The following is a 15,048-nucleotide window of genomic DNA, read 5'->3' as shown; positions in this document are numbered from 1 at the left end:
CCTCTTCCATGGAATCCATCACAAATGTTTTATCAGAATTTATTTCTAATTTTAACTCTTTAATTACTCCACTAATTAATCTCCTTACCGAGATTGTCAATAAACGTTTCTGTCCATAGTGTACAGGTTTTTCCCTTTTTATCTATCTTTTCATCGTATATCAGACCATACCTACAATAACTTATCTTTATTTACTTTAGTTTATATAAACACGTTGCTATTTTATCTATTTGTATACATTTTGCTCATGCTAACAAATATCATTAATTTTATATGTCATACTATATTTTATACCAATTGTAATTATCCATAGTACTTAAAAATTTTAATTATCATATTATAATGTTAAAAATTATGTAAACTTTCAATATCCCTAGATTTAGATAGCCTTAGGCTAGGAAAGTCTTATGTTTAATTAATAAAAAGAAAAAAAAAACTAAACATTTTTATTTTGTAGATAATTTGAAGAAAAATTTCAAATTGAAGAGAGACTGAAAATTTTTGGTATGAAATGTTTATTTGAACACCTGTTATAATGTATTATATTGAACTTAAGTTAATTTTGTATAATGTACTAGACATTTGAACATTTATTACAATATACGTATATATTATACATAGATTTCAAATATGATTTTTTTTAGTTTTTTTTTTGATAGTTACCTACTTACTAGAATACAAGACACTTTATTTTTATATTTTGAAGCAATATATGTTTTGGATTATTTAGATCTGTATAAACTAAATTTCAGGCCCGTAGTTTAGTATTTAAAGTTTGTATGATCAGAGTCGTGGAACCAAATTTGTTCAGACTCTACTAGAATGTTGTAGTTAAATTAAACTTAATACATTTTCCTAATATTTTAACAGAAATTATAGAGCTAAAAATATAGAAATACCTATATTATGTTACGGTCCATAGTTCATAGTTTTGTTTCATTTATAATAATAATGCTTTTTAATATACTTTTTCATAAATTAATATTTATTACAGTTGACTTTTATGATTTGTTTGAACTATTAGTACGTATTTTTTTTGGGAAATCCCTATTATTACAACACCGTTACCAATATGCGTTTTTTTCTGGTTAGTTAATATAATTGCATGTTTTCATGATTTCTTCGTATTTATGCTTATTTTCTTAAAATGTTTTTATATTTTCGGTTCATCCGTTACCTACCTACATACCTACCTACCAAGTGTGTAAATAAAGAATTTTTTTTGTAAACCAATTTGAATTATTATTTATTAATTTAAAAAATTTTTAATAAAAACGTTTTCATTCAGTATTTTTTTTGAACATTTTATTATTTTTAATATTTTTGAATATTTCAGTGCATATATTTGCCTGTTTTTAGTGCATACATGCAGGCAAGTATTTAACACTTTTCCATTGCATTAAATTCACAGCCCTGCTAATTACTTTTGTCCAATCATAATACCTACCACAATTAATGTTAAATGTCAAATTGTCAACAATCAACTGCTTCTTCAACTTGATAACACTTAAGAGGATGTCAGATTTTTAGCGCACCATTTATTTCTCTCTCTCTGACCCACGCACAATCATTTTAGTGTTTTCTTAATCCTACATTTGGTATGCTACGCGTGGGTCAATGATGGAAAACAAATAGTGCGCTGACATCCCAACCTAGCAACCAGTTTACACGAGTGAGCTGGATATGGCTCCATCATAGATAATAAAGATATGGATAGGACATAATGGTCTTATCAGCGGTCTTCGAGAGGAACAATTGAGGCCAAATAAAGTATACTCATATCGAGTATCGACTATCAATATAAAGGAGCCTCAATTGCCTTCCCCTCCGGGAACGCGACCTGAAATGTATTTAACATAGGCGTGGACTATCCATGGTGTCAACAATCAAAGGATCAACTTGATAATCAAACACTTAAGTTTGGCAACCTGCAACTCAGGATCGTTTTATTCAAAGTGTCCTAATGAGTCATAAGAAGATTAGTTAGGTAAACCTATGGTTAGTTGAAGCTAGTGGCAGTTGCAATTCAAGATCTTTTCCTACGTATTCGGCATTGTTAACATAACTATTCTACCTTTACACTTTTTCTTCCCCCGTCTCTCACAGCTATATACAGGTTCAGCCACTCTCATTCCACACCTCCATATGATCGGTATTCTGTCTATCCATCTCTTCTTCAGTCTTCTCGCCCCTCATTTCCCACCTAAATTAACTAACTTCTATAGCCACTCTCACTATCTCTTATCATACAGTGACCGAACCACCTAAACCTAATCTCTCTTGTTTTCACTACAATATGTACACTAACCTACACTACCCTTAATTAATTAATTTCTTATTCTATCCTCTTTTGTACCTTAACACCTAACTTACCTTTACACTTTTTCTTCCCCCGTCTCTCACAGCTATATACAGGTTCAGCCACTCTCATTCCACACCTCCATATGATCGGTATTCTGTCTATCCATCTCTTCTTCAGTCTTACCTACCCTAACTTCACATTTCTTTTTCATCTTTCCATTTCATACACCAAACATTCTGAAATCCTGTTGACCCATTTCCTTATCATCGCCATATACACACTACCTAATTCCTATTCACTCAGTCTCTAGTTACCTACAAGTCATCGTACTTGATTAACGGTGAAAATATTTAAATATCATTGAGCGAATTCCCTACTCGAAAGAATTAGTAAATAAAATATCATACCTGACCAATTTTCTAATTTTTAACACGACTTTATTGATAGCCGGAATAGTGTTATACCAGTATAATTACAATACAAATATTGAAAAATTTCGGGCAATACATCCTTTGATCAATTAACTATAATAAAAAAAAACCTACTGAGAAATAAGAAAATACATACCCCGTGACGGAATCAAAATCTGCTACGAAACTTAGTCTTCGAAACACTGAAACGTTCACACATTTCAATCTGCTTATGATATAATATATTATTCCCAGTTTGAAAATTTTCACTGACGAATACCATTTCTGAAATAACACGGATCTTATGCAGTAAAATGTTCTACAATATTCTAATGACCTATGCGTTACAGTCTACAGATATTATTATGAAACCTAGCTGTACTGCAGCACACGCTGTCGTCGAAGAAACAGCTATCTTCATCCGTCTCCATCTCTCTCTACATCTCGCTAATTGAAACTTATCTAGTATACAATACTAGTATCTTTATGATCTTTAATATATTCTGGTGTTCGAAAAAAAAGATTGAAATACGAAAAAAATACATATTTTTTTTGGTTTTGAATATGAAAGCTGTGAGATATGAATTTTGTGAGAAATCTAGAGGTACTAGAAAACTGAGACGAGTGTGTTGAATGAAATAAATTAAAAAATTGATTAACACAACAATCGGTTAAAAATTAATTTAATTCAAATAATGAGATGAACCTTATTAGACCATTTAAATTTTCCAGAACAAGCCCCCAGTTGTTGGTCTCATGCCAATTTTAAGCATAACTAGACCATAAGTTTATAGACATTCTATAATGCATTATCCTGCCGGTGGCCCTAGACACTGTTGGGGAAATAATATTTCTTTAGTAATTAAATTACGATACGAATTATAAGTTACGTACTTGTCCAATACTCGACTACCAGAATTTAAATTAAAGAATGTGATATACCTAGGTAACAATAAATTAACAGTTGTAGGAAAAGTATTATTATTTAAGGTATTTATCATAATATCTTAATTTTTGTACACCTATAACAACTGGATTTTAAAAACTACTCTACGCCTAGCGAGTATATAAGTTTTGAGTAGCGGCCCACCGGGAAAGTTCCCAGTATCTCACCGGCTCAGTCCCTTTTTACAGATATTATAAGTTAAAATTTGGACGAAATTACATATTAAAACCAAGAATAACGATTTTAGTTATTTTGTTGTAATTTAAAAATAGTAGGTATTCGCGGATTTATGAAACTTTTAGAGTATATTATTATAATTTATATACACGATTACACTTTCAAATGTAATTTTTTGGGCAAAAATGACTTTAACCTACTATATTGTAGGTACTAATGCCTAATAGTAAAATAAATTACTTTAATCTCAATATAATTTATTAGTTAACAATGTCTTTGCTCAGAATCGTTTTTCGTTTGTTCGTTTTGTATTTTAATAATTTATCCATGGATATATTATTATTACTAATAATTATAGTAGGTGTGTTTGTTATATTTCATTAATTTATTTAATACTATACCAATAAATTATATATTAATTAATAATTTTTGAAACATTGTGTTCGAAAAAACAAAAATAAATGTGATTTTAATTAGAGTCTTGTAATGTAACCTACCTGTATGTAAAAAAATAAATAAATTTAATAATAACTTTTGAACTTTTAGGGACATAAAAGGTAACACATTCGTGTATATAGTATTACACTATTTATATACCTATACGAGTATATGAGTAGGTATGTTATTCATAAGTGCGCACTACACGTCAGGTTAAGAGCAGTTGACCATTCCGTGAATATTACTTTTATGAATTATAATAATATGATATAGGTATTATTTAAATTATTATTTTAGTTTATCAATTTAATTATTGATTAAGGTGGTGAATAGATATAAGAAGCACAAGAATTTTTTTTGCCCTAATCCCTATGATATAGAATATAGATATTAGGTGAACAATAGAAGTTAAGTATGTGACACTAAATTAATAGCTACCTATAACTTATAACGTTGTATTTGGAAAAAAAAATACCAGTTATTAATTAAAATTGTATCTTATGACTACTATCAGTTATAAGTTATAACATATATTTCTATAAATTAAACCAAAACATATATATATATATATATTGAGTACCCTATAAAGGTATGCACCTATTAATTATAATTATTCTACGAATAGGGACTGGAAAAACGACGACGACGTTTATATCTCACGTATTTTATACATTTCTAGTTCGGAACTAAAATATAGCCTACAATACTTGGATAGCACATTTTTCGTGACATTAAATATTTATTTTAAGTCTTAAAAGTAAATTTAAGCCCCAAAAGAATATAAAACAAACTTGCTTGAATTATCGACTCTTTCGGCGGAATCCGTGACGTGTGTGAACTGCGACGCCGATGAGGAAACGCTCCAGAAACAGAACTTAGAATATCTTCTTTGCTTATTGAAATTTTAGAATTTTTAGTCGAATGTGTCTTCTGCAACGACTTTGAGATTTGCCATAGATAAATAAATAAATGATAGATATTATACTAGGTACATCAATATGATGAATCCACGGATATAATATAATGCAACTTTTTATATCAAAGAGTTCCGTGTTAAGGAACAATACTTTGTTCATTGAAATTTGATATGACAATAAACCAAAATAGTTTATAATTTTGATTATAATAATATGATATGGGTATTATTTAAATTATTATTTTCGTTTATCAATTTAATTATTGATTAAGGTGGAGAATAGATATCAGAAGCACAAGAATATTTTTTTAAGAGCATATTGTATTTTATGAATTATTAAATAAAAATGTGATTACTGGATTTTAGAGTTAACATAAAGCCATCAACGTATACAGTAAATTCATCAAATACTATAATACCAACTAGATTTCTAAAACTCCAAGTCTATAATTCTAGATTCTGAGCGGATCGATGACTGTATTAATTTTACAATGATCTGTTCTTTATTTTTTAATATTTTTAATTATTTTTTCTTGTGGTCTGTGTAAACGATAAGTATTCGTAATAAAGATTCAATTTTCATATATAATATTATTTTATAGGCACTCAGTATATGTAATCATATGTTTATTTTTAGTTTAATTTAGTTGTAGGTATTTTTTTCTATTAACTATAAATTCATAATTGTATGAGCTATACATGTTACATATATTTTTCGAAAAAATTATTTAAAAAAACAAGAATAATTCCTATTTTACGCCAAATTTAAGTCTAAAAAGTAAATGTAAAATAGTAGGTATTAATATGAAAACAAACTTACTCGTAAACATCTACTCTTCCGGTGAAACGTAGCTAGAGTGCCGCCATCGCCGAAGAAACTATCTTTATCCATCTTCATCTCGCTCTGAACTGAAACTTGAAAGTATCAAAATACTTTATGAAAATAACCGGATCATAATGAAATTTGCGAGTTTGTATTAAAAATTACATTATATAATATGTACGGTTTAACGAACTGTCCGTTTATATGAGTTGCTTATTATTTTTTTGTTCACTGAAATCAAAATATACAATATATTATATTTATAATACAATAGTATTTGCTGAAATTATTAGAATTGTTAACCGTCGCCGACGAATTTCGACAATTGACGATAGCCATAGATATTATAAAATATATTATTTACTATGATAAATTCATAGAACTTTTATATTATAGTATTATACTCAATACCTATACGGTATATTGATAAATCGTATGTTCTTTTACAGAAATCTTTGTCATCTGCAATGCACCTATTCTGGTTTTCTATTTCAATTATAGTTCGCATGCCAAATTTAACAATACAAACTGGTCCGCAAGTTTATAGACATTCTAGTACATTCTCCCGGCAGTGCCAAGAGACACAGTGTTTGAGAAGTTATATTTTTTTGGTACCTAATTAATTTACAATATGAATTATTATAAGTTACCTATGTAGGTACTTGTCCAAAACTCTACTACCGGGAAACCATTGGTATTTTAGTATTTATGGTATAGCCTTACGAAGTTCACGATTTTCGGTGTTTTACGCACCCGTACAACGCTTAAAGTTTACCGAGCTTAAGTATAACAAATTAATTTTTTTTTTAATCTAGGTAAATCAACGTTTTAAAATTGATGATGCAAAAATAATTCTGACACCCACCCATGGTGGATTTACATAACAAGTCGAGGGATGTTTTTGATTTTAATTTTTCGAGCAAGCGCAGTGTGCCAGTGACTACACCGGATATATTATATGAAAATACCAAAAAGTTCAATTAGCTATAATATAACTTAAAAATAAGACTGACCGCCAAATTCAGAAAACAAATGACGGAGTACAAAAATAATGAAATTAGTAAACTTCAATTTATTAAGCTCGTATCATTAAAATATTTACCCGTTTAATATCAAGAGTATTATTTATTATTATTATTAAGGAAAGTATTAATTATTATATGTAATTACTATATGTATTATTCATTTAAAAGTTGACATTGATTACCTATTATTATTATTATTATTATTATTGAAAATATTAATTATTATATGTATTATGTATTATTCATTTAAAAGTTGACATTGATTACCTAGAAACTTAAATGCCCAGAATCTTAAAAAGAAAAAAAATTAGTTCATTAAAGATGGATTATTCGTATGGCACCAGGTTATTAATATTTCAAAAATTCGACTTATGTTAAAATCATAAAAAAAAATTGAAGGGAGGTGTTGGCGCCCGCAGGCAATGCATTTTAGAAAACCAAAAAAAAATGTGGAAAAAATGTTACGGTTGGAACACACATTACAAAGTATAAACTTAAATGCCCTGAATCTTAAACAGAAAAAACTAATAGAAATATTTAGTTCAATCAAGAAGGTTTATTCATGAGGCACCAAGTTATTATTGTTCAATTCTATACAAAAAATTCAACTAGTCACATGACAAATAAAAAATTGAAGGAGGGTGTTGGTGCCCGCAAGCAAATGCATTTTAGAAAACCAAAAAAAAATGTGGAAAAAATGTCACTGTTGGAATACACATTACAAAGTACAAACTTAAATGCCCAGAATCTTTAACAGAAAAAACTATTCAAAATATTTAATTCATTAAAGACGGATTTTTCATAGGGCACCAAGTTATCATTGTTTAAAAAGTATATACGAAAAATTCAACTAGTTACATAACAAAAAAAAAAATTGAAAGAGGGTATTGGTGCCCGCAGACAAATGCATTATAGAAAACCAAAAAAAAATGTGGAAAAAATGTCACTGTTGGAATACACATTACAAAGTACAAACTTAAATGCCCAGAATCTTAAAAAGAAAAAAAATTAGTTCAATAAAGATGGATTATTCGTATGGCACCAGGTTATTAATATTTAAAAAATTCGACTAATGTTAAAATCATAAAAAAAAATTGAAGGGAGGTGTTGGCGCCCGCAGGCAAATGCATTTTAGAAAAAAAAAAAAAATTTAAAAAAAAATATTATTGTAGGAATACACATTACAATGTCCCACCTAAAACGTCTAGAATCTTTAGCAGAAAAAACTATTCAAAATATTTAATTCATTAAAGAAGGATTTTTCATAGGGCACCAAGTTATCATTGTTTAAAAAGTACATACGAAAAATTCAACTAGAGTTACATAACAAAAAAAAAAAATTGAATGAGGGTGTTGGCGCCCGCAGGCAAAAGCATTTTAGAAAACAAAAAAAAATGTGGAAAAAACGTTACTGTAGGAATACACATTACGAAGTACAAACTCAAATGCCCATAATCTTAAAAAGAAAAAAAATTAGTTCATTAAAGATGGATTATTCGTATTGCACCAGGTTATTAATATTTAAAAAATTCGGCTTATGTTCAAATCATAAAAAAAAATTGAAGGGAGGTGTTAGCGCCCGCAGGCAAAAGCATTTTAGAAAAAAAAAAAAATTTAAAAAAAAATATTATTGTAGGAATAAACATTACAAAGTCCAACCTAAAAGGTCTAGAATCTTTAACTGAAAAAATTATTCAAAATATATAGTTCATTAAAGAAGGATTTTTCATAGGGCACCAAGTTATCATTGTTTAAAAAGTATATACGAAAAATTCAACTAGAGTTACATAACAAAAAAAAAATTGAAAGAGGGTGTTGGTGCCCGCAGGCAAATGCATTTTAGAAAACCAAAAAAAAATGTGGAAAAAATGTCACTGTTGGAATACACATTAAAAAGTACAAACTTAAATGCCCAGAATCTTAAAAAGAAAAAAAATTAGTTCAATAAAGATGGATTATTCGTATGGCACCAGGTTATTAATATTTCAAAAATTCGACTAATGTTAAAATCATAAAAAAAAATTGAAGGGAGGTGTTGGCGCCCGCTGGCAAATGCATTTTAGAAAACCAAAAAAAAATGTGGAAAAAATATTATTGTAGGAATACACATTACAATGTCCCACCTAAAACGTCTAGAATCTTTAACAGAAAAAACCATTCAAAATATTTAATTCATTAAAGAAGGATTTTTCATAGGGCACCAAGTTATCATTGTTTAAAAAGTATATACGAAAAATTCAACTAGAGTTACATAACAAAAAAAAAATTGAAAGAGGGTATTGGCGCCCGCAGGCAAATGCATTTTAGAAAACCAAAAAAAAAATGTGGAAAAAATGTCACTGTTGGAATACACATTACAAAGTACAAACTTAAATGCCCAGAATCTTAAAAAGAAAAAACTAATAGAAATATTTAGTTCAATCAAGAAGGTTTATTCATAAGGCACCAAGTTATTATTGTTCAAGTCTATACAAAAAATTCATCTAGTCACATAACAAAAAAAAAAAATTGAATGAGGGTGTTGGCGCCCGCAGGCAAAAGCATTTTAGATAACAAAAAAAAATGTGGAAAAAACGTTACTGTAGGAATACACATTACAAAGTACAAACTCAAATGCCCAGAATCTTAAAAAGAAAAAAAATTAGTTCATTAAAGATGGATTATTCGTATTGCACCAGGTTATTAATATTTAAAAAATTCGGCTTATGTTCAAATCATAAAAAAAAATTGAAGGGAGGTGTTAGCGCCCGCAGGCAAAAGCATTTTAGAAAAAAAAAAAAAATTTAAAAAAAAATATTATAGTAGGAATACACATTACAAAGTCCAACCTAAAAGGTCTAGAATCTTTAACTGAAAAAATTATTCAAAATATATAGTTCATAAAAGAAGGATTTTTCATAGGGCACCAAGTTATCATTGTTTAAAAAGTATATACGAAAAATTCAACTAGAGTTACATAACAAAAAAAAAATTGAAAGAGGGTGTTGGTGCCCGCAGGCAAATGCATTTTAGAAAACCAAAAAAAAATATGGAAAAAATGTCACTGTTGGAATACACATTACAAAGTACAAACTTAAATGCACAGAATCTTAAAAAGAAAAAAAATTAGTTCAATAAAGATGGATTATTCGTATGGCACCAGGTTATTAATATTTCAAAAATTCGACTAATGTTAAAATCATAAAAAAAAATTGAAGGGAGGTGTTGGCGCCCGCTGGCAAATGCATTTTAGAAAACCAAAAAAAAATGTGGAAAAAATATTATTGTAGGAATACACATTACAATGTCCCACCTAAAACGTCTAGAATCTTTAACAGAAAAAACTATTCAAAATATTTAATTCATTAAAGAAGGATTTTTCATAGGGCACCAAGTTATCATTGTTTAAAAAGTACATACGAAAAATTCAACTAGAGTTACATAACAAAAAAAAAATTGAAAGAGGGTATTGGCGCCCGCAGGCAAATGCATTTTAGAAAACCAAAAAAAAAATGTGGAAAAAATGTCACTGTTGGAATACACATTACAAAGTACAAACTCAAATGCCCATAATCTTAAAAAGAAAAAAAATTAGTTCATTAAAGATGGATTATTCGTATGGCACCAGGTTATTAATATTTAAAAAATTCGGCTTATGTTAAAATCATAAAAAAAAATTGAAGGGAGGTGTTAGCGCCCGCAGGCAAAAGCATTTTAGAAAACCAAAAAAAAATGTGGAAAAAATATTATTGTAGGAATACACATTACAATGTCCCACCTAAAACGTCTAGAATATTTAACAGAAAAAACTATTCAAAATATTTAATTCATTAAAGAAGGATTTTTCATAGGGCACCAAGTTATCATTGTTTAAAAAGTATATACGAAAAATTCAACTAGAGTTACATAACAAAAAAAAAATTGAAAGAGGGTATTGGCGCCCGCAGGCAAATGCATTTTAGAAAACCAAAAAAAAAATGTGGAAAAAATGTCACTGTTGGAATACACATTACAAAGTACAAACTTAAATGCCCAGAATCTTAAAAAGAAAAAACTAATAGAAATATTTAGTTCAATCAAGAAGGTTTATTCATAAGGCACCAAGTTATTATTGTTCAAGTCTATACAAAAAATTCATCTAGTCACAAAACAAAAAAAAAAAATTGAATGAGGGTGTTGGCGCCCGCAGGCAAAAGCATTTTAGAAAACAAAAAAAAATTGAAATTAAAAACTTCAAACTAAAATGTCCAGAATCTTAAACAGAAAAAAACTATTCAAAATATTTAGTTCATTTATGATGGATTATTCAAAGTGCACCAGGTTATCAATGTTTAAAAAGTATATACAAAAATTTCAACTAGTCACATGACTAAAAAAAATTGAAGGAGGGTGTGGGCGCCTGCAGGCAAATGCATTTTAGAAAACAAAAAAAAATTGAAATTAATTATATTGTGTGAATACACATTACAAACTTCAAACTAAAATGTCCGGTATCTTAAACAGAAAAAACTATTCAAAATATTTAGTTCATTAAAGAAGGATTTTTCATAGGGTTTTCAAAATTTTAAATAAATCATATGGCACCAGGTTGTAAATGTTTTAAAAAAAGAAATATATAAAAAATCAAAAAAAGGTTAAATATATAAAAAATTTAATTGAATGGGGAACGTGAGAGAACCTAGCCAGCCTCTTTTCAAATTATATAGTATGTACACAGGTACTCAGTGTACTCCCAGGTATAGCCGGTTATTGTCGAAAAATATTTATACAAAAAAATCTACTAGAGTTCAATGAATCGAAAAAAAAAATGGTTTGAGAAACCTGGGTGAAATAACACTAACCAAAAGAATACGATGGATGCTAAATACTGCAATACATGTTAACTACAATCCAAAAACTAGGTATTGTTTACATTATAATAATAATACGAACAATTATTATGATCAGAGGTGTATCACCGTAATATATGTATAAGAAAATGTATAAAAATGAATGTAATTTATAAAGGATGCAAAGAAATTAAATGAGAAAAAGGTCCTGTACGGACTCTACTATGTGATTGTTATTTATGAAGGACATAAAATAATGTTTAATTTAAAATAATATTGTGTTTGGCTGGGTACAGTCAATATTAAATTACGAACTATAAAGTCTAAATGCAAATAAAAACATAGTGAAATATCTATCTACATTTTATGATTTGTTGTGGTAAAAAAATCATTAATTTATGTTGGCTGTATTTAAGTTTTTAATAACTATACTGGTACAACTCTAGCTGACAGTCTTTAAGACCGAGTTAAAAACTATGATAATTAGTTATCGTCTAATTTCCTGTCCTATCCTCACCTTACCTCACCTAACCAAATTAATAATATTTAAATATTTTCTTTCAATGTTTGGTTTACAATATCGAATACCTTGATAGTTAGTAGGAAAAGATCATCGCAAAGCTCACGACCAGTGATGATAGTCGTCTATCATCACCGTAGCTTCAACTAACCATAGGTTTACCTAGTATGACCTTCGTATGACTTATTAGGAAACATAGAATAAAAAGATCCCGAGTTGCAGGTTGCTGAACTTAAGTGTTTGATTATCAAGTTGATTCTTTGATTGTTGACACCTTAATCCATGCTGAGGGGAAGGCAAATTGAGGCTCCTTTATATTGATAGTCGATACTCGATATAGGTATACTTTATTTGGCCACAATTGTTCCCCTCGAAGATCGCTGATAAGACCATTATGTTATATCTCTATTATCTATGATGGAGTCATATCCAGCTCACTCGTGTAAACAGTGTGGGTCTGGGTCCCATACTCTGATATTAAAAGCCCAGCCCACCTTCATATTATTCTCTATGCAAAAAGTACATTTAAGACAAATTTGTAAATCAATGCACAGACTCTCTATTGTACTAATATTTGTGATTTCATTAATTTTCAGTATTTTGTATTATTGGATTGGGAAAACATAAAACAATATAATTTACACAAGACTGTGGCTAACACAATCATACTTTGATAAAAGTATATCATATTATAAGTACCTTCTATATTTGAATTAATCGTTTTTTTTCGGGTACTTTATTGGTGGACGGCACTTTAATTACGGTCCCTCAACTTACTGAGGCAACCTTGAGGCATTTCCTTTTAGGAAATTAATTAAATCCTCAAACATAACTCTTAATTCAAGAGTTTGTAACTAATACAATCATAATATAATATGAGTATAGTACATTTCGTAATATTTTTTTATTATATTTACTGTTAGTGAAATATTAAGTTTGTATTTCTAATATATTATATGTTATGATATTTATGAACGACACTTGCACCATGGCCCCTCGATATAGTAATGTGGCGACCCGGCACATCTCTTTTAGATAAATGATTAAATACTTAATCAAGTCTTCCAATTTACTAAACATTTATAAGTCCGGCTATTGCGCTCAACGTGCACGCACGTAGTTGCCTATGAGCTCCGTTATCGCACTCGCAGTTCGATAATATGGTAGACAAAATCCACGACACCGGTGGCGACTCGCTCCAGACATCTATGTCTAACAAACGCAATTTTTCAAATTTGTCAATTTCGCCAAAAGTTGCTGATAAAAAGTCAAAAAAATTCGTTACACCTAATCGGTATGCCGCCTTGTACTCTGATGATTCTAGTGACAACATATTTAATACATCCACCAACAGTGCGACAGTTTGCAACGAAAAATCAGGTCCTGCAAAACAAAATATCGAGCAGCCTACGCTCGATACACAAGACGTCACGCCACCTCCGTTTTACATCTCCGACATCTCAAATTTCTCCGCCTTCACACATGAGCTAACAAGGTTGACCGGTCCAAACGCATTTACCTGTAAGTCTACTAAATCATACCTGATCGTATATCCCAGAGGCGTACTCAACTACAACACTATTCTGAATCATCTCAATAATATACTGATTCCAGTTTTCATACTTTTCAAGCACGCGTTAATCACTCATTAAGAGTCGCAATAAGAAATCTCCACCATTCCACATTGTGTACGGAAATTTCTGTCACCTTGTCGGAAGAAGGACATTCTGTGAAACAAGTTATCAATGTCCAAGATAAAAATAGACGCGGTCTCCCATTATTTTTTGTTGATTTATATCGTCAGAATAATAACAAAGATATTTTCAATATCACTTCGCTACTTGATACCAAAGTTATAATCGAAAAACCTCATCTGTCCCGCCGTGGTCCGCCTCAGTGCCATAATTGTCAAGCCTACGGCCATACCGATAACTACTGTCAACATATTCATAGGTGCGTCAAATGCGGTGGAGACCACCGCACCGTGAACTGCACAAAGGACCGAGCTAGTCCAGCCAAATGCGCGCTCTGTTCTGAGGTACACACGGCCAACTACAAAGGATGCCGTGTTTATCAATCCGTTACAAAAAAACGCAAAAATACAAATGTACCAACGCCTACAAAGTCTTCGTCAAACAATGTCCCAGGAGATCATGCTCGGCAGCTTCCAAGGAAATCCTATGCTGCAGCGACCAAAACGGTAACCTCTTCCATGGAATCCATCACAAATGTTTTATCAGAATTTATTTCTAATTTTAACTCTTTAATTACTCCACTAATTAATCTCCTTACCGAGATTGTCAATAAACGTTTCTGTCCATAGTGTACAGGTTTTTCCCTTTTTATCTATCTTTTCATCGTATATCAGACCATACCTACAATAACTTATCTTTATTTACTTTAGTTTATATAAACACGTTGCTATTTTATCTATTTGTATACATTTTGCTCATGCTAACAAATATCATTAATTTTATATGTCATACTATATTTTATACCAATTGTAATTATCCATAGTACTTAAAAATTTTAATTATCATATTATAATGTTAAAAATTATGTAAACTTTCAATATCCCTAGATTTAGATAGCCTTAGGCTAGGAAAGTCTTATGTTTAATTAATAAAAAGAAAAAAAAAACTAAACATTTTTATTTTGTAGATAATTTGAAGAAAAATTTCAA

At 29.6% G+C, this 15,048-nt stretch overlaps 1 pseudogene; it reads left to right on the top strand.

The window, feature by feature from the left end:
- Window positions 1-13,525: 13,525 nt before the first annotated feature.
- On the top strand, window positions 13,526-14,569 carry LOC132940185 (uncharacterized; annotated as a pseudogene).
- Window positions 14,570-15,048: the final 479 nt, after the last annotated feature.

This window comes from Metopolophium dirhodum, chromosome 3, assembly GCF_019925205.1.
Source record: "Metopolophium dirhodum isolate CAU chromosome 3, ASM1992520v1, whole genome shotgun sequence".
In the NCBI taxonomy this organism is placed as follows: domain Eukaryota; kingdom Metazoa; phylum Arthropoda; class Insecta; order Hemiptera; family Aphididae; genus Metopolophium; species Metopolophium dirhodum.
Note: the sequence above shows the minus strand (reverse complement) of the source record. Positions and strands in the feature narration are given on the sequence as shown.